We start from the raw sequence: 21,605 nt of genomic DNA on the forward strand, positions 1-21,605 counted from the left end.
CATGTTCAACTCACATCCAAGGACTTATTGCCTCTATAACTACAACTGTGCTACAATTTAATGTTTTCATAAGGCAAAATGTATCAGTAGTATTTAGTCACATATAAGTATTTGGTAAATGGTAAAAAACACATTTGAATTGCCCTCCTGTGATGTTTACTTGTAGGATATTAAGACATGCAGTACCAAAAACGGCCACAAAAACCCCACCAATATCAGGATTTTAAAAAATCACTGCGACAAATTGAGGCAAAACACCCTCCTGATTTTTTAATATGATTTTAACAAGAATATGATCTTTCAAAAAAAGTAAGTTTGGACCTGATACGTGTTGTCAGTTTTTTGGAATATGACTCTGAAGTTGGGCAAAGATGTGTTAACTTCCATTTTTGAGCCTTAATATCTGTGAAACTAATCATCTGAGAGAAACCATATTTTGTAGAATGTTTAAGCTAACACCAGAGATAGAGGCAGAAGTGATAGAAGTCTTTTATCTGCAAAAATGGGAGCTCAGTCACTCTTCAAATGTACTACTTTATTTCAACAAGCCACATTTTAAGTACCTACCATACTAGGTTATCATTGAGCTACACCCCTGATATTAAATGTCTGGAGGCTATTAGTAACAGCTATACACTGTAGAAATTTTGAAGGCCACAGGTGAGATAGTTTTCCAGATATTGCTGTTTAAAAATGGCTTTTCAGAGCATGATGCCAAAAACCGTCTAAACTACCCTTCATTCAATGATGTTTCATGAGAAAACTATTGACAGTAGAGACTTAATATTTTGGATTTTTCCTATTAACAAGTGTATCTTTGTACTCAAATTTTTTCAGGACATTGTGAGATGGTCAGGTGGGAAGATTTTCAGAAATTTGATGAAATGACACGGAATGACCCCTTTGGCATAAAGCGAATTGGTACTAATGGGCCCAAAGTGTGCCAAGAAAATATCCCCTACACCATTACACCACCACCACCAGCCTGAACCGTTGATACAAGGCAGGATGGATCAATGCTTTCATGTTGTTGACGCCAAATTCTGACCCTACCATCCGAATGTCGCAGCAGAAATCGAGACTCAACGTTTTTCCAGTCTTCTATTGTCCAATTTTGGTGAGCCTGTGCGAATTGTAGCCTCGGTTTCCTGTTCTTAGCTGACAGGAGTGGCACCCGGTGTGGTCTTCTGCTGCTGTAGCCCATCCGCCTCAAGGTTCGACGTGTTGTGCATTCAGAGATGCTCTTCTGCATACCTTGGTTGTAACGAGTGGTTATTTGAGTTACTGTTGCCTTTCTATTAGCTCGAAAATCCCAGTAGATCAACAGTTTCTGAAATACTCAGACCAGCCCGTCTGGCACCAACAACCATGCCAAGTTCAAAGTCACTTAAATCACCTTCCTTCCCCATTCGGATGCTCGGTTTGAACTGCAGCAGATCATCTTGGCCATGTCTACATGCCTAAATGCATTGAGTTGCTGCCATGTGATTGGCTGATTAGAAATTTGCGTTAACAAGCAGTTGGACAGGTGTACCTAATAAAGTGGCCGGTGAGTGTATATTCACAGTCATTTGATAAAATGTTTATCTAAGTAATAATATATCATATTGTGTGTGTACTAACAATCACTGGAGTGTTCACAAGTGCACATATTAATGTTTATGTAGTCACAGAGAGATGTTGTGTTCAATATAGTTACTCACTAATATGCTTGTTTTATAATATGTTTAATCATTGTTACACTCGCAGGAAAGGCCACATGGTGGGGGCTTTTACCTCTCGAATGGTTCTGGAGAGGATGTTTCCCCTGCCAGGTTGCTAGGAAAGTTTAGGGACTCATCGGTGATGATCTCTGGTCCACCTGTTGGGTGTTTGACCCAATGGGATGGTGTGGGGATCCGTACTGGGGGACCAAGTTGAGGTGTAACTAACAGAGTGTTACTAATCTCTATTTTGTGTTTTATAAAAACATGTACTGGTGTGTATTAACGTAGATTTGTTTATTGGTTGTCTGATGTATTGGTCCTTGTCAGGACCAAAGGGGGGATTGTAGTGGCTAAGGGGTTAATTATTTCTGCAGCCGAAGGATATCTAGGTCACCATGTCAGGCTGTGATATGAAGGCCCTGCACCTGGGTTCATAAATTCAAAATATAAGTTCAAAGGAAACTGAATACACCATTATGTCATAATAACCTTGAAGAGGTCAGCTGGGCTGGAAGAGCTCCAGATTATGGGCGGGGAAATTATGACAGTCATTGTTTTTTGGGGAAAATAAGATCCTGATTTGAAGAAAGGATGAGATTGACAACCTCACATAGGCGTGGAAATACTGGGACCAACAGCATATAAATCGAGGGCACACAGCTCTTGGCCGGTCTTTTTACCCCGGGGTAACCCAAGATGTTTGGATCCTGTATTGGCTAATAAACATCTTTTTGGATTAAAGACTGGCTGGACTTCTTTTCATCTGGGACTGCAATTGTGAGTCTATCTGTTAGATAGATAGATTATCTAAAATGGACCTAGAAATAATGTAGTTAAAGGTTTTTCGCTACAACACTACTAATGCTGGCAGTACTGTTACTTGATACCCGATAGCAGTTTATTAGATTTAGCTGTTTCTACAGCAACAGTGTTCAACAAAAACATTATTATTCGCATCAAATCACCTGATAAATATGGGTTAACCACATACCCATGAGTGAATTCACCAAAGTAAATTATTATTATTATTATCATAACCTTTATTTCACCAGGTTTGTCACATTGAGATCCAAGATCTCTTTTGCAAGAGAGACCTGGCCAAGAATGGCAGCATGTAAAGTTACAAACACATCATCACATTAATCATAGACAAAAAAGAAACAAACAATTGGAATACAAATAGCAATTGAATTTTCAAAATGAGTTAAGAGAATTTACAAGATTGGTCAAACATTTGCAATCAAATAAAACATTTACACTCCTGAAGCCTGGATGTAATGGAATTTATCAAGGACTTAAATACATTGAGAGATACCAGACTTTGGAGTTTGAGCTCTGACTGCAAATTGTTCCATGTACTTGGAGCAGAAAATCTAAAAGCTTTCTTCCCCATTTCTGTTCTGACCCTAGGAACAGTAAAATGATAAACGTCCTGAGAGCGGAGACTATAGGTACTACTATTCAAAATTAAAAGGGATGATAAATAAGATGGAATCATCTTAAGAATAGCCTTGTAAATCAGCACATACCAATGGCCGATACGGCGCACATGTAAGGATGGCCAATTTACATTCCTATATAAGACACAATGATGAGTTAGAGCTCCACAGTTTGTAATAAACCTCAGAGAACCATGATACACACTATCCAGCATGAGGAGGCATTGAACGGAGGCATTCATATATAACACATCAGCGTAATCAATAATTGGAAGAAAGGTTGACTCGACTTGAGTCTTGCTTCTTGGAAAAGCAAGACTTATTTCTAAAATAAAATCGAAGTAAAAGCTTCAGCTTCTTATACTGAATATGTGCCTTAAAGTGATGGTTCAGAGTGAAATGGACCCTAGGTAATTTCCACCAAGACATCCAGCCAAACACCCCCTAGGAAGCATTTTTAGCGATGGTCAGCAGTGGTCAAGATAGGGCGATCAGCTGAACGGCTTCGTAATAGCGCGATGGAACATACAGTATATCTCGTAAATTTCCCCACTAATAATGCATGGAATGTTACCAAACTTCTGCAGTAGTACACATAGGGTCTGTACTCACAAAATGAGGCATTTTAAAGTTTGTAAGTACATCAGGAGTTTATTTAAAAGAACACTTGCCTGATAGCTTCTACTGCTAAAGCTATGCTGTTTGCGTAGACGGCACGTCGGTGTTTACACAGCTTCTTCTTCGTTGGTGTTTAATGGCAGTTGGCGTATACGGATACGTTCACGGAAACAGCTGGGTATATATCACTGATTCTTGAGATTAGGGCCAAAAGTACTTTTAAAAGTGACAAACAAAAAATCATTGCCACATTAATTTGAATTGGATATCTTCATAAACACAGGTCTCATCTATCTACCATGAAAAGGAACAGGCAATTTATTTAACCAATTTTTATAAAAATTTACATTTACTCAGTGAGTAACTTGACATTTGTCAACTCCATCTGACACATGAAAATATGTTTTTTGTGTGTTTGATCAATTCACCAACACTGTGAAGTCTTGTGTGTAGAGAGTGTGTAAGTGTGTAGAAATGGTGTGCCTTAACAAGCTTAAGTGATAAATTGCATATACACTTTTAATTTTATTTTCCATTGTTTTTAAATGAGCCATTTTAAATTACCTTCATTTCATATGAATTTTTTTCATTTTTATATATACAATCAGTGGTTTTGTGCACAAAAGACACTGATGCATGTAGATAAGTTGGTGTTTTAATGTATGAACCCAGACAATTGCACAACAGAAATATGCATTTTTGTATAAACATGAAAAACCTCCATCTTACGGTGTTGACACACAACTGACGGTGTTGACACACATTTGACAGTGTTGACAAATTAATGGAGAATCAAACTGATTAAGGATATGTACCATGTTCTGAACATGGCAAAGGGAGAGACTATCAAGGGAAAGCGTATCAAACTTCAAACAAGGAGTACCTGGTCACAGGATCTTTAAGGCACACATGAAAATGTCAAAATGTTCCTGGGGAAATTTTGAACGGACCACACGGGCTACTGCCGGAGTGTGTACATTATGATGAGATTCTTCAGAGATTTCAAATGAGACGGAGTTGTTTTAGAGGCAAATACAGAGACTGCTTGCTGAAAAACATGAATTTACCTCTAAAACGGCTCCGTCTTGTAACGTTACATTTTCATCACATAGCGTGGTGAATGTGCAGGTCACAACTTGTCCACGAAAGCATTTTGGAGTTGTTGGATTGTGTATTTGATGAGTTTGATGAGGGAAAACAAGAAAATCCCATTAGCCTCTGTAGCAAAGCTCTGAGCAGCTAAAAATAGTTTACACCAACAAATAAAGGTAATGAACCTACTGCTGTGAATATAGGGATTATGGCAATGGGCCAATTTGCCAAAATGTGGAACTGTCCCTTTCAAATTGTTGATTGAAATCACCCCTAATTTGAAGACAGTGTTGACACCCACTAGCTGTGACCACAGATATTTCAACTTGTTTGCTGAATATTTTTTTAAATGTAAAACTTACGAGACCATGTGTTGGACTGCTGCATCCATCAGCAGGAAGGAGTCAAAGGGGGTCCTCAGGGTTAAGGCTGACCAAAATATCCCTGATTTATTTAGAATTTGAAAAATATCTTACGGAGTTGACTTGAATTAAGGACAAACTTTGAGAGGCTGTTGTAAATGTATAAAATAATGGAATGTCCACTTTAAATGTTTTGTGGTATTTTATTAAGCAATACTATTAACCTCATATTAATATTTGGACATTTTGGGCATTTTAAAACACTTATTTTGGGCAGTTTGATACTGTGACCTCTACGGAGGACGAGTTCATTTGCATGGGCTTTCATAGTACAGTGCCGGTATTTTATCAAATTACTATGAAATAATATAAATATATACAAAACTAAGGGTGTACACATACAAAAGTCTTTCATATCCAACTTTTAAAGCCTTTTTAAAATGAATAATTTATTGTTTTTTAAGACAAATTGCAACATTTTGATGTTGGACATGTTTTGTCCCTTATCTCAAGAATCAGTGATATATATATATTTAAACATGCAATTATATTAATGATTTCTATGTTAATCTCAACATGCTACCACTGATCTAAACAGTCATGTATTGAAACACAGTCCCATTGCTGCCATGCAGTGAGATGACAGATGATAGCACACTGAGGCCTCGCCAGGAAATCGTTTTTAATAAGAGAGTGTTTACATCGATGCCCAGCTAAATGTTTGATAGTTGTATAAATATAGAGTATGAGTTATGAACATGATAAAGCTAAATATGGACCGGTTATAATCTGAGGCCACGAGCCAACTGTAATATTTACACGTTAACAATAAGGCTTAATATGGAGGAACGCTGTGTGTTAGGGGGTGAGGTTGGGGGCGAGGGGGGGGGTTGTTTCTCACACACACATACACACACACACACACACACACAGACACACATGCCCAGTGGCTGCTAAAAGTCCTAGAGTGTGTATTTGTCTCAGTGCCAGTTTCCTTCCATTATAGACAAAGCTGTTGGCATCCAAAGCCTCATATAAGCTGTAGCATGGTAAACACTCTCATCCAGAGCCTTTGGAAACACTTGGCGTGGTCAAACATTCTGCTGTGACCCCATATAACCTGGATCACTGCTAAACATTCTCACCCAGAGCCCCAGATAACCCGTATATTATACTATAACTGGACAGAAGAAAATGATCCAGCGGTTGATCCCAAAACAGTACCCTTCAAAGACCTGCAACTAGAATGCAGACTGGCCAATGAAAGTGTAGCGTTGGCCAGCTCTGACCAGGGTTTGACACCTATCTGGCTCGACACTCATGTAATCGTTTCTGGCTTTCTATATCTTCAGGCTGTTTTTTTGGATTTGGAGCTCTTCCTGGTGGAACATTGTATAATAGTCATACTCGTTACTCGATTCTCCGGCTGGAACAAGATGCAGCTGCTCGGCTTTGAACGAATAGTAAGTTTTAGTTTACTGATCATCTTTAAAGCCCTTCATGGCTCCAGAAAAAATATTGCTGACTCTGCACCCCTACGAGTGGGGATGTAGCTACAGATCCTCAGGCAGGGCTCTGCCGGCTGAGGATCTCTCTGCTGACCAGGTTTTTGCAGTCAATGACCCTCGGCTCTAGAAGTCCATGTCTGATGGTCTGGGGTTTGCAGAATTGGTGACATCCTTTAAATCACCTGTCAAATTTTTATAATGTTAGGTAGTTACCCGTCAATCTCTACATCAAGTGATATAGTAAAGTGAAAAAGTCTACGGAAAAACCCATTCACTTTATTATAATGTAGCTAATGCCAGTTATGCAACAAACACCCAAACCACGATCTTTTCTTTAGCCTAACTTACCCAAATAGATTTGTTGCATAAGTAAATAAAAAAGTAAGGAGACTATGCTTAAGCAGGAACTGTTTCGTTTGAAAAGACAGTATACATGTGGAAACTGACACACCATCCCTGATCGTTTCATCGGCAACCAAACAGAGGAACGTCTGGAACTCATAAACTGACTGTGGAGTGTTTTTTTGCGGACTGCCATTTTTTCAAAATCTCTTGGCTGCAGCTTGGCCTTTTAAAATTGACCGGTTTGTGCAGGACGTGGGACACAGTGAATGATGATTCTGGTGATGATTCTCTTCACAGTGTTTTAACTCCACCTTTAACTTGCTTGGAACCCTACCCTGAGAAATTTATTCTGTGATCTCATTTGTTTTGACTTAATAGGTCCCCGACGTAGGGAACCTATTTTGATTTAATAGGCCCCATATTATACTGTTTTTCCTCAATTTCACACTAACACTGGATTCGATATGCATTGCCCCAAACCATCCTCCTCAATCCATGCTCCTGAATTTCAGCTGTCTAAAAGTTGCTCAAATGAGCTCTGCTAAGAACAGGTTGTTTCTGTGCCTGCACCTTTAAATGCTAATGAGCTCCGTCTGTCATTGCCTACTTGGGGAGAGACAGAGAGGATGCCACTTATGCGAGCGGTAGCATGCGTCAATGTTTACGTGGATGTATTGCTATGGCTCGCCTGTGCGGCTCAGGTGAAGTTGCTGGGTCCCGTATGGTTGGGACAGATCCTTTTACAAGGGTCAGTGTCGAGGCAAAGCCAGCTTTGTACTGACCCTCGTTACTGAAGCAGACTGATGTGAAGTGGTTAGCGCACACATACAAGCTAACACGAACCGTAGCCGGCACATTGTCATTAAAAATGAAAAGCAACCACGGTCTCTTCTGTTCTTCTGTAGCTGGGACAGAATATAAGCACTTATGTTGTTTTGTACAACCAGCAACAGAGCAATCTGTGTGTCTAGCTCTGAGCGACAACATTGTGAAACACTGCTATTTTACTGCTATCTCACCGCAGGACACACCAAACTTCACCTTGGTGATGAACGCCCCCTCTCGGATGTCTCCTATCATCAGAGGAGTTCGGCCTATGCAAACGATTTCCTTCATTACGTAACGACGGGAGCTGAATCTGAACAGCCTGTAGAGCGCCGTTGTACCAGTGGGGGGGCTGCAGAGACCATGCAGGAGTCGCTTGTTTTCCTCATTCTGGGAGTTGGCAGGCTCAGGGAGGACCAGTTTATAGGTGTAGAGACCAGAGAAAACCTGTTTTTCATAATATGGGACCTTTAAGACATTGCATGAATGGCCCATTGCGCATAGGATAATAAATATTTACAACACATCAATATGCATTCACTAAATAACAATTTCAGGTGTTATGAATCATTTATCAGCTCACAGGTATCCTTTGTGTTTTTAAGCAAAATATTATGACATTTTCATGATAAAGGAGAGTTAAAAGGATGGATATCACTTCATTCTGCAGCTTCTGGACATGTAGTTTCCTCTCTCCTCCATTACCCAGCTCCTCCAAGAGCAGCAGTATAATTGGTGACAATGGATTCTTCCTAATCCCATCCAGGAGCCCCGCGGGTGCAGTCCAATTTGGACTGCAAATGTGTTGTAAGAGAGATCAGAAACACCAGTAGCCACTAATATTCTACATAAAAAAACTTTCATCTTTAAAGAGTCACAACGGCTCATTATAACTGGACTGAAGTTGTGTCTCAAATAGAAAATGGTCATTAAATGTTTTTCCTTTAATTCGCTTTTTTCTTGTTTGTATTGTTTGTCTTAGTTGCCTTGTGTTATGGTTTATTTGCTTAAGATAGTAAAACATGTATAACAAAGACAAAAAGTAATTACACACAAATATGCACAGTGCACACAATTTGTTTTTGAGCAGCTTTTTATGTGGACTCAGTAATTTGCTGGTGTGTGTGTGTGTGTGTGTGTGTGTGTGTGTGTGTGTGTGTGTGTGTGTGTGTGTGTGTGTGTGTGTGCATGCACAAGTTTGTTTGTGTGTGTGTGCACAGTGGATAAGAAATGCTATCTTAACTAACTCTTTCCACAATGAGGTCACTGAAACACACAAGCCCTGTATATTTGTGTGTGTTGGTGTGTGCTGGAATAATTTAACACACAGTTCAGCCCACAGTCTGGTTCCCATGGTGGTAGTAGTAGTAGTGCACGAGATATGTGTGTGTGTGTGTGTGTGTGTGTGTGTGTGTGTATGTGTCAGAGAGAGGTGCCAGTATTATCAGCAGAGCAGTAGGAAGGTTATGCTACACTAACAGGAATGTCTCTCATCAGACCTGACACAGTCCAGCTGTCTCCCCCTACCCCCACCCCTCTCTCTCTCACACACACACACACACACACACACACACACACACACAGACACACCGTTTTACCACCATACAAACATTCACGTCCATACATTGAAATGAATGGAGATGTCATGTCGTTTTTCTCATTTGCTTCACTGTGGTTTAAAATGTAGATGATTTTTTTCAGCTAAAAACAAATGAGATACACAAGAAGCTTCGATTGTTGGAAATACGAAGTGAAATCCTGAAACGGTCATTTGGAGTTCACCTGCTTTTCTAGATGAATAAATACACTATTGTACCTTCTCCATTTGTTTTTTACAACATGGATATTTGTGGAGAAGAGCAAAAACTAAATGTGTCTCAACCATATTAATTATGACGCTTTTTATATGGAGCAGGTCCAGACGAAACGTTATAATTCAAAGACCCACTGAGCAAACACTGGGACATTATTGGCAAGAAGAAAACCTCTCAGTGCTGGATCTTTGAAGTGCAATAAACACAGTTGCACTTGTGAGGGTACCATATCTTCTCTGTGGTATTGGTATACCTCTGTTGCCAACTAAGCAGAAACAAGCTATTTTATGTTTGGTGGAAAGAGTAATACATCCCAGGAAATAGTTCATCTGATCCTCAGTCAGGCTCAGTCTGAAGGCTCTGTACACTTTTGGGCATTGTCATGGCCAATGTAAACAAATGACTCTAGTTTGATTGTGGGGAACTCTCTCCCTCCATCCATGTCTCCTCGGGGGGGTTAAGGGACCACACTTTGCTAAGTGTGTGCATGTGTGTCCGACTGGGGTGCTGGTGGTGGGGGCACACTTACCTGTTTTAGATCCATGAAGATGATGGCATCCATCAAACCAAACACAGGAAACTGATTTGGCTTAACAGCGTAATCACTGGCGCCAGACGTGGCATGGAGGGCATGCGTCTGTGTCTTTGAGTGTGTGTGTGGAACCTCCACTTGGCAAACAAACAAAACATAGTGATGAAAATCTGTCTTGGTGAAGAATTTATTTCGTTTTTTCTTTTCTTATTTTAGGTATCCTGCCTTCGTGTGATGTTCATCAATTATGTGACTGGCCGTGATGTAAACACATGTATTTCAGTGGTAGTCCTTGAACCGAAGCAGAGCAGTGGCAACACTGATTGTGGTTGAGTTACAAATTCACTACAGCATTTGAGGAAATATAGGATTTAGTTAGCAAAAAAAAGGTGTTGAAGTTGAAATGTCCTTAAATAATAATAGTTTCATTCTTAGGTGTATTTCAAGGCTCTAAGAAATTCCCTTAAATATATCCTGGCAATAGTTTAGGCTCTAAATACTTTTACTTTACAATTTCCCTTTCCAACCTTTAACCAAACATAATTTTCACATTTATGTGTATTAATCAAATTAATTGAATAGTGTGATTATTTCTCTCTACTTTCATTGCTTAAAATATTTGTTTAATGGAAGTTGAGATGTTGCTTTTCAACAACCTGTTAAATAAAACAATTAACACAGAGAAATAACATCCATTTGCTCAGTAGGCCTTGTTGAAGAGAATTATTGTGGTACAAAAGTCTTTAGTTCTAAAGTGAAGTCTCTGTGGTCAGTGTTTTAAAGTACCATTAAGATGTTGCTCTTAGCAACCACCTCGTTACGGCAGGTCATGTGACCTGTTGTCATCCATTATCTAATAACGGGCAAGATAAGAGGCTTGTTTAGACTACAGAGACAGAGAGACAGAAAGAGAGGGAGTGTGTGTGTCTGTGTGTGTGCGCGCCTTTTATAATTTGCTGTGGCTCCAGTCTGACACCTTTAAATGGCTGTCATCAGAAACCATATGTTACACACACACACACACACACATCAGTGTTTAGCTGTAATAGCCCTCTCAGCAGTAATCTGTCTACAGCTAAATCCTCTTCACATGAAATAGCCGGGGACCCCAAAGTACCAGGAATTACCTGTGTCTCTAACTTTTTGTCCATCTGAATATGTGCAGACATGACTAACGGGTTGATTTACTTGGGAAGTTAAATTAGCATATGTTCCACATGATTTTTGCATTTACTAGCACACAACACAAAAAAAAAAATGTCCAGGGGACACTGAAAAAAGTGATGCACACAGCTAGGAGATTCAAATAGAAGGAGGAAATGAGAGAGAAATGACGATTTAAAATGTTTTTTTTTAGTCCCTACCCTCAGGAGGTCCAAGACCTGGGACCCCCACTATATATACTTTATATTGTTACAGCCACTTTGCTGTTTTTTACTTTTGATATAATTTATTTTAGCTTTGGAGTATGGAAAGTTTTCTGTATGACAAATGTCAAATAACATACAAGAACAAATAAGATAATAATACAAAATCATTTTGTCATACCTCATACTTTCAGACCTACATGTTACGTTCTGCAGGGCCTTAGTGAGGCGGGGCTCAGCTGTGTGCCTCCAGGCCAACTCATTTCTGCAACAGCCAATAACCTACAAACATAAGACTTTTAATAAATGTTAATAAACTCAAAGTATTTCAATAATGCAAAAACAACTGAAACTTATTTAACTGGAACTGAGTGTCTCTGTAACTATGTTTTCCTCACAGCCTGTAACATTATTGCTGCAGAGCCGTGCAGCTTCCTTAAACAAGTTAAAACACAAGAAAATAATACAACTGCCTGTGTGTGTGTGTGTGTGTGTGTGTGTGTGTGTGTGTGTGTGTGTGTGTGTGTGTGTTTAGAAGGCATAGAGGTTATTTGGGGTCAGAGTGTGATAACAGGCAGACAGAAAGTTTGTGACCTTTGACCCTGGCTTGTGCCTAGGTCAAAAAGTGTAGAAGCTTCCTGTTGAACACACACACACACACACACACACACACATACATACAAACCTCCCTTGTTAATGGCTATGTCGTGTGGACTATTTCTGGGTTCTGTCTCTGGTATAAATAGATTCACCTTCGCCCTAAGACATGGACAATCAGAGGAGCTATTCAACACACACACACACACACACACACACACACACACACACACTCAAATGAAATTCATCATGAGCATGTACTCTTTGTGCTTGTATTGAGCATCAATGTTTTCTTGTCTCACATTGTCACGTCCTGTTTTTTCACCACTGACATTCATGATCAGCAGGAGCTCCCAAAGGAGGTCTATCAGCCCCATCCTGTAAAAAGGGTTTGTTATGGAGAAAACCTATTTAACAGCCTAGAGCAGACTCAAGCATCCCTTGAGCACAGATACAGTATATAAGAAGTGGCTGTTGTCATTGTTACGTCATCCATAGAGTTGTGGACTATGGTCTTGAAGCCTTGCGTTCTTGCATTTTTCCAACCAGTGAAGTGAAGCTGGCAGAGGGTGAAGGCAAATCAATGATTTTCAGAGAAAAAGAACAACCCAAGGTGATTTGTTTGGCAAAATAAATCATATATTTTTAACATTTGACACAAAGGAAAACAAGTCTTACTTTGATAGACAGATATAGATAGATAGATAGATAGATAGATAGATAGATAGATAGATAGATAGATAGATAGATAGATAGATAGATAGATAGATAGACTTTATTGATACATACATTTAACATACTAACATACAACTATAAAGTGATCGCAGAAGTAAAAATGTTGTATACAATATAACAATACAATATAATAACAAATAATAAAATATAACTATATTAAAAATATAAAGTGACAGTAGAAGTAAAAGTAAAATAACATCCATTTGCTCAGTAGGCAGTAAAAGTAGTTGTACACTGCAAAATTTTACGTTGTGAATTCACAATAAATGATTGGATAATTTTTAGATGACTTACACAGTTAGGATTACAGCAATATACTGTGAATTTAGTCACAGCAATTTACTGTAATTTCAGTATTGTGATATTACAATGCATTGTTGTAAAAGCACAACTGTATACTGTAACTTTACAGCTTCTATGGCAAAGCAATTACTGTGATATTACAGTACATTACTGGGGAATTACAACCTTTTGCCCCCCCCCCCACAAATAAATATTTTTCAACATACAGCAAATGTCAAGAAATTCAAGAATTCAAGAAATTCAACTTCCTAGTCAAACTTTCCGAAGCCATCTTAAAGTGATGGTTCGGAGTGAAATGCACCCTAGGTAATTTCCACTATGACATCCAGCCAAATACCCCCTCGGAAGCATTTTTAGCGATGGTCAGCATTGGTCAAGATCAGGCTATCAGTCGAATGGCTAGCGCTATAGTACATAGTGTATATCTCGTAAATGACCCCACTAATAATGCATGGAATGTTACCAAACTTCTGCAGTAGTACACATAGGGTCTGTACTCACAAAACGAGGCATTTTAAAGTTTGTAAGTACACCAGGAGTTTATTTAAAAGAATACTTGCCTGATAGCTTCTGTCCTAAGGTTAAATGATATCTTTATACAATACCTTTGAATGAACTCCAGCGTCGACGATCCAGCAGCAGGATACTCGAGGTTGAAGACTTAATAGCTGCTGAAGAAAGCAGCTACTCCGTGTAAAAACAAAGGGTGTGGGCCCATCACGACATGTCCCTCGATGGATATAAGCCATCCAGAGGGCTTCATCATGTCACCTGAAAATGAATAGATACAACATCATGTGTTATGAGCACTTTGAGATCTGCTTCAGATACAAAGGGCTATACAAATGTAATTTGTTATCATTATTATTATTTATTGTGGTGATGTAGATTTCTAGAATCAAAACAAAATACTGAGTTAGAAATGTCGATACTAGATCCAAGTAACATTACCTTGAATGATCAAGCAGGGGGTGCTGGGGCGTTCTGGAGTATTAATGTCCACAGCAGTGGTGTAAGTGGCACATGGCTGTAACATAGTAACACACAATAGCATGGATTTAACATTAAAGGATAAATATTGTTCATTGTCATTCAGGTAGTAAATCATACAAGGTAATAAATGGTGTCTAATGTAATCACTCATTTTGCATTTTAAATAATTGAATAAAATCTTTACATTTCAAGGATGTGTCAGGTTGTATAGGCCCAGCAGCCTGCAGGTAGGACCTATGCTGCCTTAACATATGAATTTGCAGTCCCATGTGTTTTCTGTAGCAGTCAGGCACCCCACACTGGTAGTAATAATAGGGGGCATTAGTATGCTGTTTTGTGTGCTGAACAAAGTTATACACATTCTTATACAAATGCTCACATCCAACCAATTTACAGTGGAACATTGTGGTGCATTTTAACTAGTCACCTACCTAATCTATTTCTCCTCACTCTTAGCCTGACACTGAACAGGATGGTAAACCTATCTGATGACCTAGAAAAAAAGAGAAAAAGGAGAAATTACACAAAGGCAACCAACAATATGGATTTCAGTTTGAATGCAGATTTTGATCATGAGTATGTTGTAAAAAACATGATCTGTACATAAAATGTAATGGACATTTTTGGAGTTACATCACCTTTGGGTGTACTGCAATATTATCCCTAGCTGAAACTTGACCTAGAGCAAAAGCGTTTTTTTGTTCAGCTGCAGGTGGTTGGACCTGCACCACCTCACAAAGTCCTCAACCAGGCTCCTGTACTCCCCCTCCCGTCAATCCTTGATACAGCCAACTATTGCAGTGTCATCTGAATATTGCTGCATTTGGCAGAGCCCAGAGTTGTATTGTAAGTGAAATGTGTACAAGGTGAAGAGGACGGGAGAGAGCACGGTCCCCTGTGGTGCTCCGGTGCTGCTGACCACAGTTTCCGAGGTGCAGTCCTTCAGTCTGACTTGAATTGATTTCTGTGCTGGGAAATAAATGAAGGGCAGTACGTTCGAACCTACCAGTACCAGTAGCTAACGTACCATGACAGGTCCACAGTCGGCAAATTTTGTTGAGCTTAGAAATAGGTATTGCTTTAGACCAAGGCAGAAAAGAAGAGAGCGCAGCGAAAACAGAAGACGACGAAAGGAAGGACAGATGATGGAGGAGTGAAGAGAAAAGAAAATGGCAGATCGGCAGACAGATTGGGTGCCTGTCAGTAAATTGACTGACAACTAATACAAAGATTACATCAACCGCAGCCTCATTAGTGCAGACTTCACCTGCAGCAGCCTGAGGCGAACACACAACGAACACACATAACACACTCACACACAGACGGCTATCTCAAATAGCTCATGGCCAAAGCACTTTCACTTACCTGCTCGCACTGTTGTTTACAGTGTTTCTGCTTTAGGACAATCCTCAAGTGACAAAATATCATTTTTACAAACACTGTTAGAATCATTTGCATCTCTGTTTCTACCAAGCATTGAACTTTGGGTGTCAGAGCCTTAAAACATGACTTACAACTCACCTTTTAAGATTGTAATGTGGTTCCACTGGTTGTCTGTTTTGTTTTTATTTGAACTGTATTTGAACTGAAATGACTTTGAGTTACATGAGCTCTGTTTAAAATGCATTATTATTATAATTATTTCTCACACAATAAATGGATCTCTCACTTCAGTTCACAAGTTTTCTTTGATCAACATGCTGCTTATAATCCCTTCAGTGAAAAATGCAGTGATAAAGCCGTAACCATAAATCTGCTTTTGTCAGGTGCAGGGGTGATATCAGAGCTTTAAAGGCTGTCCACACGTCCCAAAACTATCTTTATTCTCCGTTTTTCCTTGGCCTCTGTCAGGACCACATAATGTGGTACGGACATAAGACTGTCTTTGTTAGGTTTTTAGTTGAGTTTTCTGTCTTTGTCTCATTTCCTGTTTTATTTTGAAGTCAGTGTCCTACTGACTTCCCCGCCCCCAATGTGTTTCACCTGTGTCTCGTTGTCTCCCTAGTGTGTGGCTCATAAGCTGTGCTTCCCATTCCTCCTGTGCTTCCCATTCCTCCTGTGCCAGATCGTCTCGCGGTGTCGTTGTGAGCGTTCCAGCATTATTCTCCCTGAGTATTCCTCGTGTGACCTGTTTTGTGTACTTTCGACCCTTGAGCTTGCCTGCCGGATCTGTACTGTTGCCTGATTGATTGGCCTCCTGGTTTTGACCTTTTTTAAATAAACGACCCTGATTTTGCCTGAACCCTCTGACTCTGTATTGTGTTGCCTTTGAGTTCCTGACAGAACGATCTGGCCACAATGTACACAACAGAGTCAGATGCCCCCTAGGCTCCACCAACAAGACCAAATGTTGGTGCAGCTCCGTCACGAAATGTTGGATGCCACCTCCCGAGCAGAGGCGCACTGTTCCACCGTCTCAGCCCAGCTAGATTATCTCATCGGTCAGCTCCAGGTCCCCAAGGGTTCGTCGGAGACCAGTCCACCAGCTCCACCTGCTCTACCTGTCGCTGCCTCAGCACCGTCGGACTCTCCTGAGCCCCGGCCCATCAGACTCTCCAGTCCAGAGAGATTCTCTGGGGACTCAGGTGACTGTCGGCCATTTTTAACTCAGTGTGAGTTACATTTTGAGTTTCAAGCCCAGGCTTTTCCATCTGATACAGCAAAGATAGCTCATATAATCTCTTACCTGTCTGGAAGAGCCAAAGCCTGGGCAACATCTGAGTGGAGCAGACGCACTGCTGTGTGCAACTCTCTCTCTGAGTTCTTGGACACCTTTAAACAAATTTTTCACTCGGCTACTCTGGGCAGAGAGGCTGCTAAAGCCGTTGTCAGCCTCAAACAAGGGAAGAGGTCAGTCATGGACTACGCTGTAGAGTTCAGAACGCTAGCCACTGACAGCATTGGGGGATGCTTTCTACCAGGGGGTTGTCAGAGCATTTAAAGGACCACCTCGCTGGATATGCCATCAGAACTTGATGCTCTGGTTTCTTTGACCAGCATCTAATGGAGCGTCAACAGGGACGTTCCACTGCTCCATCCTCCATGAGAGCACCTCCGGGCTTCAGATTGGCTCCTCCTTCATCTCCACGAGCTGCACCCTCTGAGTCAGGACCCCCAGAGAACTCCCCTGAGCCCATGCAAATTGGTCACACCTGCCTCACTCCCGCAGAGAGACAGAGACGTTTCATGGAGGGCCGGTGTATCTACTGCGGACAAATTGGACACCTCATCGCCAACTACCCAGTAAGAGTTACCAAATCCACGCAGCCATCCAAGTTCATGGTGAGTTCCACCCAGTGCAGCACATTTAAAATTAAAAAGTTAAAATATTAAAGCAACACTAAAGAGTATTTAGTGCCTTAAAATAATGTTTCCAAAATAGTTTCAGTGGTTCATCACCTCAAAACCGGGTGAAGGGCACTTCTATCAGCTGTAACCGCACTATGTAACTTTGCCTCGTCAGGTAGCGGTTTTGTAGATCTAAAGAGACTACGAATATTACCTGATTTACGGCAAGCGTTAGAAAAGCCGGTAGGTGGAGGCTCTGCATAGAGATCAGTGGGAGAACACCCAGTAGGTGCGTGGAAGATACCTTGCAGCTAGGTAGTTTTTAAATTGGCATCATGGCAGAGCCTGCAAAGAAAAGGAGGAGTATAATGTCCAATGAGGCGAAGAAAAGAAAATGGGAGCATGACAAAGAAAGACCTCGTACGAGAGTGAATATCGGACCAGCTCACACTCGTTGGCAAGAGCTGAAGGAGGCTACAAAATGCAAGACGGATGGTGACTTGGCTTTGTTGCTGCTGGACTTGTAAATAATACCGGTCATCATTTTTTTTCCAACAGTGTGCATCTGTGTACAATACATCGTCGATTATTTTATTGGCTCATGTTAGCTAACGCGTTAGCTATTGTACTAATATATATGTAACTATCGCTATGGCTCATGTTAGCTAATCTTAGCTTAGGCATTACTCTACCTTGTCACTGGACATCGTTCAAATCGTTCATCGTTCCAGAGCCGGTTCTGCATGCAAACAAATAACGTGCGTGCGACGGTAGGCTGCGGTAGGCTAAATTATTTACGACGGCAGTAATGGACAATTCCCTTCCAACCTGTAGGGGGACCCAAGAGGAAAAGTTCTTAAGTGTTGCTTTAAGTTTAAAATAAACCATATACTGTCTATGGTTTTTTTGACCATGTATAAGCTTGTCAAACAGACTCGCATTTAAATAAAACAAGTTGACTGTTTATCTATGCAATATTTAAAAAAATAAATAAAATAAAACATGCTAGATATTCCTTTGGTCAGGTGCATCCTGAGATTCTTCAGGTTTGTTCACACCGAACACAAAACGACTTTTCACCTCGCATTACTCACACAAGTTTGACTGCAGGATCATTCACCTTAATTTGTGTAATTCACACTAGATGCACTGGAGAGGTGGTGGGGCTTACCTCCATGTTGACACCAACAATGCTTCATCCATCATGGCTGAAATAACAACTATTGCTGCTTTGTACATGTTGTGAAGTCCCAGATATGCTGGGAAACCAAACGCTGTCCTGTCTGAGTTCATAACATCATCCAGAGGTGCTCGTGAATTTCACCAAGCTGTATTCACGAGCCCCTTTTACACTGCCTTTTCGTTGCGGGAGTATCACTACTTTTTCCTGCACCGTTGTCATTGTAAACGCTAACCGAGGAGAAAGGGGTGACAGAATGTTCCACCTCTGAGACGGCAACGGAGGTTGTCACAGAGCCGCATCAGAGTCGAGGCTAGCCGGCCTATATGTGAACGGAGCGAGCCGCCAAGCCGGAAAAGTCAGTGACGTTTTGAGGATGTGTTACCAAGGTGACGCAGTGCCGGTGGCTTTAACATGCTCAAAGCGCTGATCCGAAGAAGATGTAAAGCCGGTAGTTGCTCGTACGAGGCCGCCATTGTACGCATCGAGATGTTTATGATGCAGCAACTTCACAAAGCCGGGATGCTTTGTGGAACCAGAGAACCACCGTGTCTCTGGTTTCTCCACATAGTCTGGTCTGGTCTCTGGACTAATATGAGCTACTATCATAGACCTCTGGGGGACCACAGACAGTCTCTGGTTTCTCCACATAGTCTTGTCTGGTCTCTGGACTAATATGAGCTACTATCATAGACCTCTGGGCGACCACAGACAGTCTCTGGTTTCTCCACATAGTCTTGTCTGGTCTCTGGACTAATATGAGCTACTATCATAGACCTCTGGGCGACCACAGACAGTTTCTTGTTTCTCCACATAGTCAGGTCTGGTCTCTGGATTAATATGAGCTACTATCATAGACGTCTGGGGGACCACAGACTCAACTACAGTATTTTTTTTTTACTTCAGGAGGAGAATCTCAACACTGATAGGCTTTTGCATCACAGCCACATGCAAATTCTTCAGGTTGAAAACACATATGCATCTATTCACATCATTGCATTAACTTTGTATGACTTTGTAAAACTCAGAGCTCCTTGTGAAAATGTCAAAGGAGGTAACTTCATCATATAGAAGCCCAAAAGCAACTGATGTCCTGTGAAATGCCGGCCCAGTTACACCTGCCAGACCACAAGCAATCCACGATGTTCCCACAAGATGGAACCGTTCCCTTGACAAGCTGGAGTGTTTTTGGTAGCAGCAGCAGCCTGCTGTGTTGAACACGCTGCTGTCAACGAAGATAAATAGAGAGAAGGCATGGCCAACCTGACAGAAGAAGACATAACACTGATCCAAGAGGTCATCACATCAAGCGTAGCATTAGTTCCGGCAGGCCACGACGTCAAGCTCTAACAGCTTAGCCGTCAGTACAGATCAGCTGATGGCTCAGCTGACTCTGCGTGTCCGCTCCCTATTGGTAAATTGCATTCAGAGCGGGGTATTTAAACTGCTCCTGCCCGACCCTCCGTCCTGCTTCCTCTGATAGCACTTCGCAACCCACCTCCACCCCAGCTCCTCCTGTCATTGTATTCATGTTGCTCTGCTCTGGGTTTTCTTTGCTGCTGCGCTCCCTGCTTATGCCGTTCATGATGGCTCATGAAGGGCAGGAAGGTGCTCTTCCTGCCTCAGGCTTTCCACGCAAGCGCGTGGAAGAGCAGGGAGTCCCAGAACAGTACCATACCGCCAAATAAAACTGTGCAAGAAATAAAGATTATTTTTGACAAAGTGGTCCTGACTGAAATTGATTTATCCTCTGAAAGTGGAAACCACACAGGAAAAAAACACCTTCTCAGCTCTCTCTCTCTCTCTCTCTCTCGTTGTATATGCAGCATGTATCTATTTGTACTTATATTTACTTAATCATGTAAGTCGAACAGATAGTCTCAGGATTACAGTGATGATTGCCAGGATGGGCAGAGTTGAAGCTACCGAGCAGAATTCCAGGAAAAGGAAAACCATGCTACTTCCTGCCTTTCCATAAATGCTCACCTAACCCTCTTCCTGTTCCACTCCCTTCTTTAGCGCTTATCTTCGTGCATCCTCTCCTCTACGTAGGAAGATCGTCATGCCCTGGTGCCACTATCAAAGGGTCCCTGTCAAAGCTTCCCCACAATGCATTGCAACAAGGCGATCAAGAACGACACATCTATCATGTTTTTTCTTTACTCAATCTTTAAACTCTGTTTCTGACAAAAAAGTTTGTCAGAAACAGTTGTCGCAGAGGACCGGTAAGAAAATGAATGCAGCTTCTGGGAGACTGATGTCTGGCTAGTTAGCTAGCTAGCTAGTTAGCTTGTTCTTCTCAGGAGTGGTGGGGAGTGAGGTGGAGGGACCGTTAATTGCTGCTGCTCTGGTCATTTTCTGTTACCAGTTCTACATCAACGCATACCGAATTAGCGAGCTAGCTAACTAAGTAGCTGTCAGTTAGTTAGCTAGCTAGCTTGTTTTTCCCCCCACTGCTTTAATGTTACACTTGTTACAGAAAATGAGCCGAACAAAGTTGTCACTCATCTGATGATAGTAATGTTCTTTCCTACCGTCTTATAGGAGTGTGTTGATGAATTTTGAACTACTCTCATACACAAAATGGCCGCCCCTTGGACCAGCCTGCTGCATTGATTGGAACATTCTACTCCTATTTCATTTCTCAACTGACACCAAATTGCATTTTGTTAAATCAAACCATGTTGAATTGTAATAGGGGTGGATCGTATCTTATCACATTGGTAGTTGCTTCTTTATTGTATTTCTGGAGATGTCCTCTGCAAGGACGAAACAGAACAAGGGGCACCTCGCCCACATGAAGGGTCAGCATTCAGGTCATGTCAGAAGAGCACTTGAGAAGAGACCAGACTCTGGTGTGTGTGTAGGTCTGTGTGTTATCAGAGGGCAAGTAGGGCTGGT

The 21,605-nt window shown here is 41.2% G+C and overlaps 1 long non-coding RNA gene across 1 annotated transcript in view; it reads right to left on the bottom strand.

The window, feature by feature from the left end:
- Positions 1-223: 223 nt before the first annotated feature.
- LOC311010493 overlaps positions 224-21,605 on the bottom strand; it is a 315,498-nt gene continuing 294,116 nt past the window's right edge. The window contains exon 4 of the long non-coding RNA XR_014596798.1: positions 224-901. This is a non-coding gene — a long non-coding RNA (uncharacterized lncRNA). The remainder of the gene's footprint in view (positions 902-21,605) is intronic.

The sequence above is a fragment of the Eutrigla gurnardus genome, assembly GCF_963514095.1.
Source record: "Eutrigla gurnardus genome assembly, chromosome: 3".
Taxonomy (NCBI): Eukaryota; Metazoa; Chordata; class Actinopteri; order Perciformes; family Triglidae; genus Eutrigla; species Eutrigla gurnardus.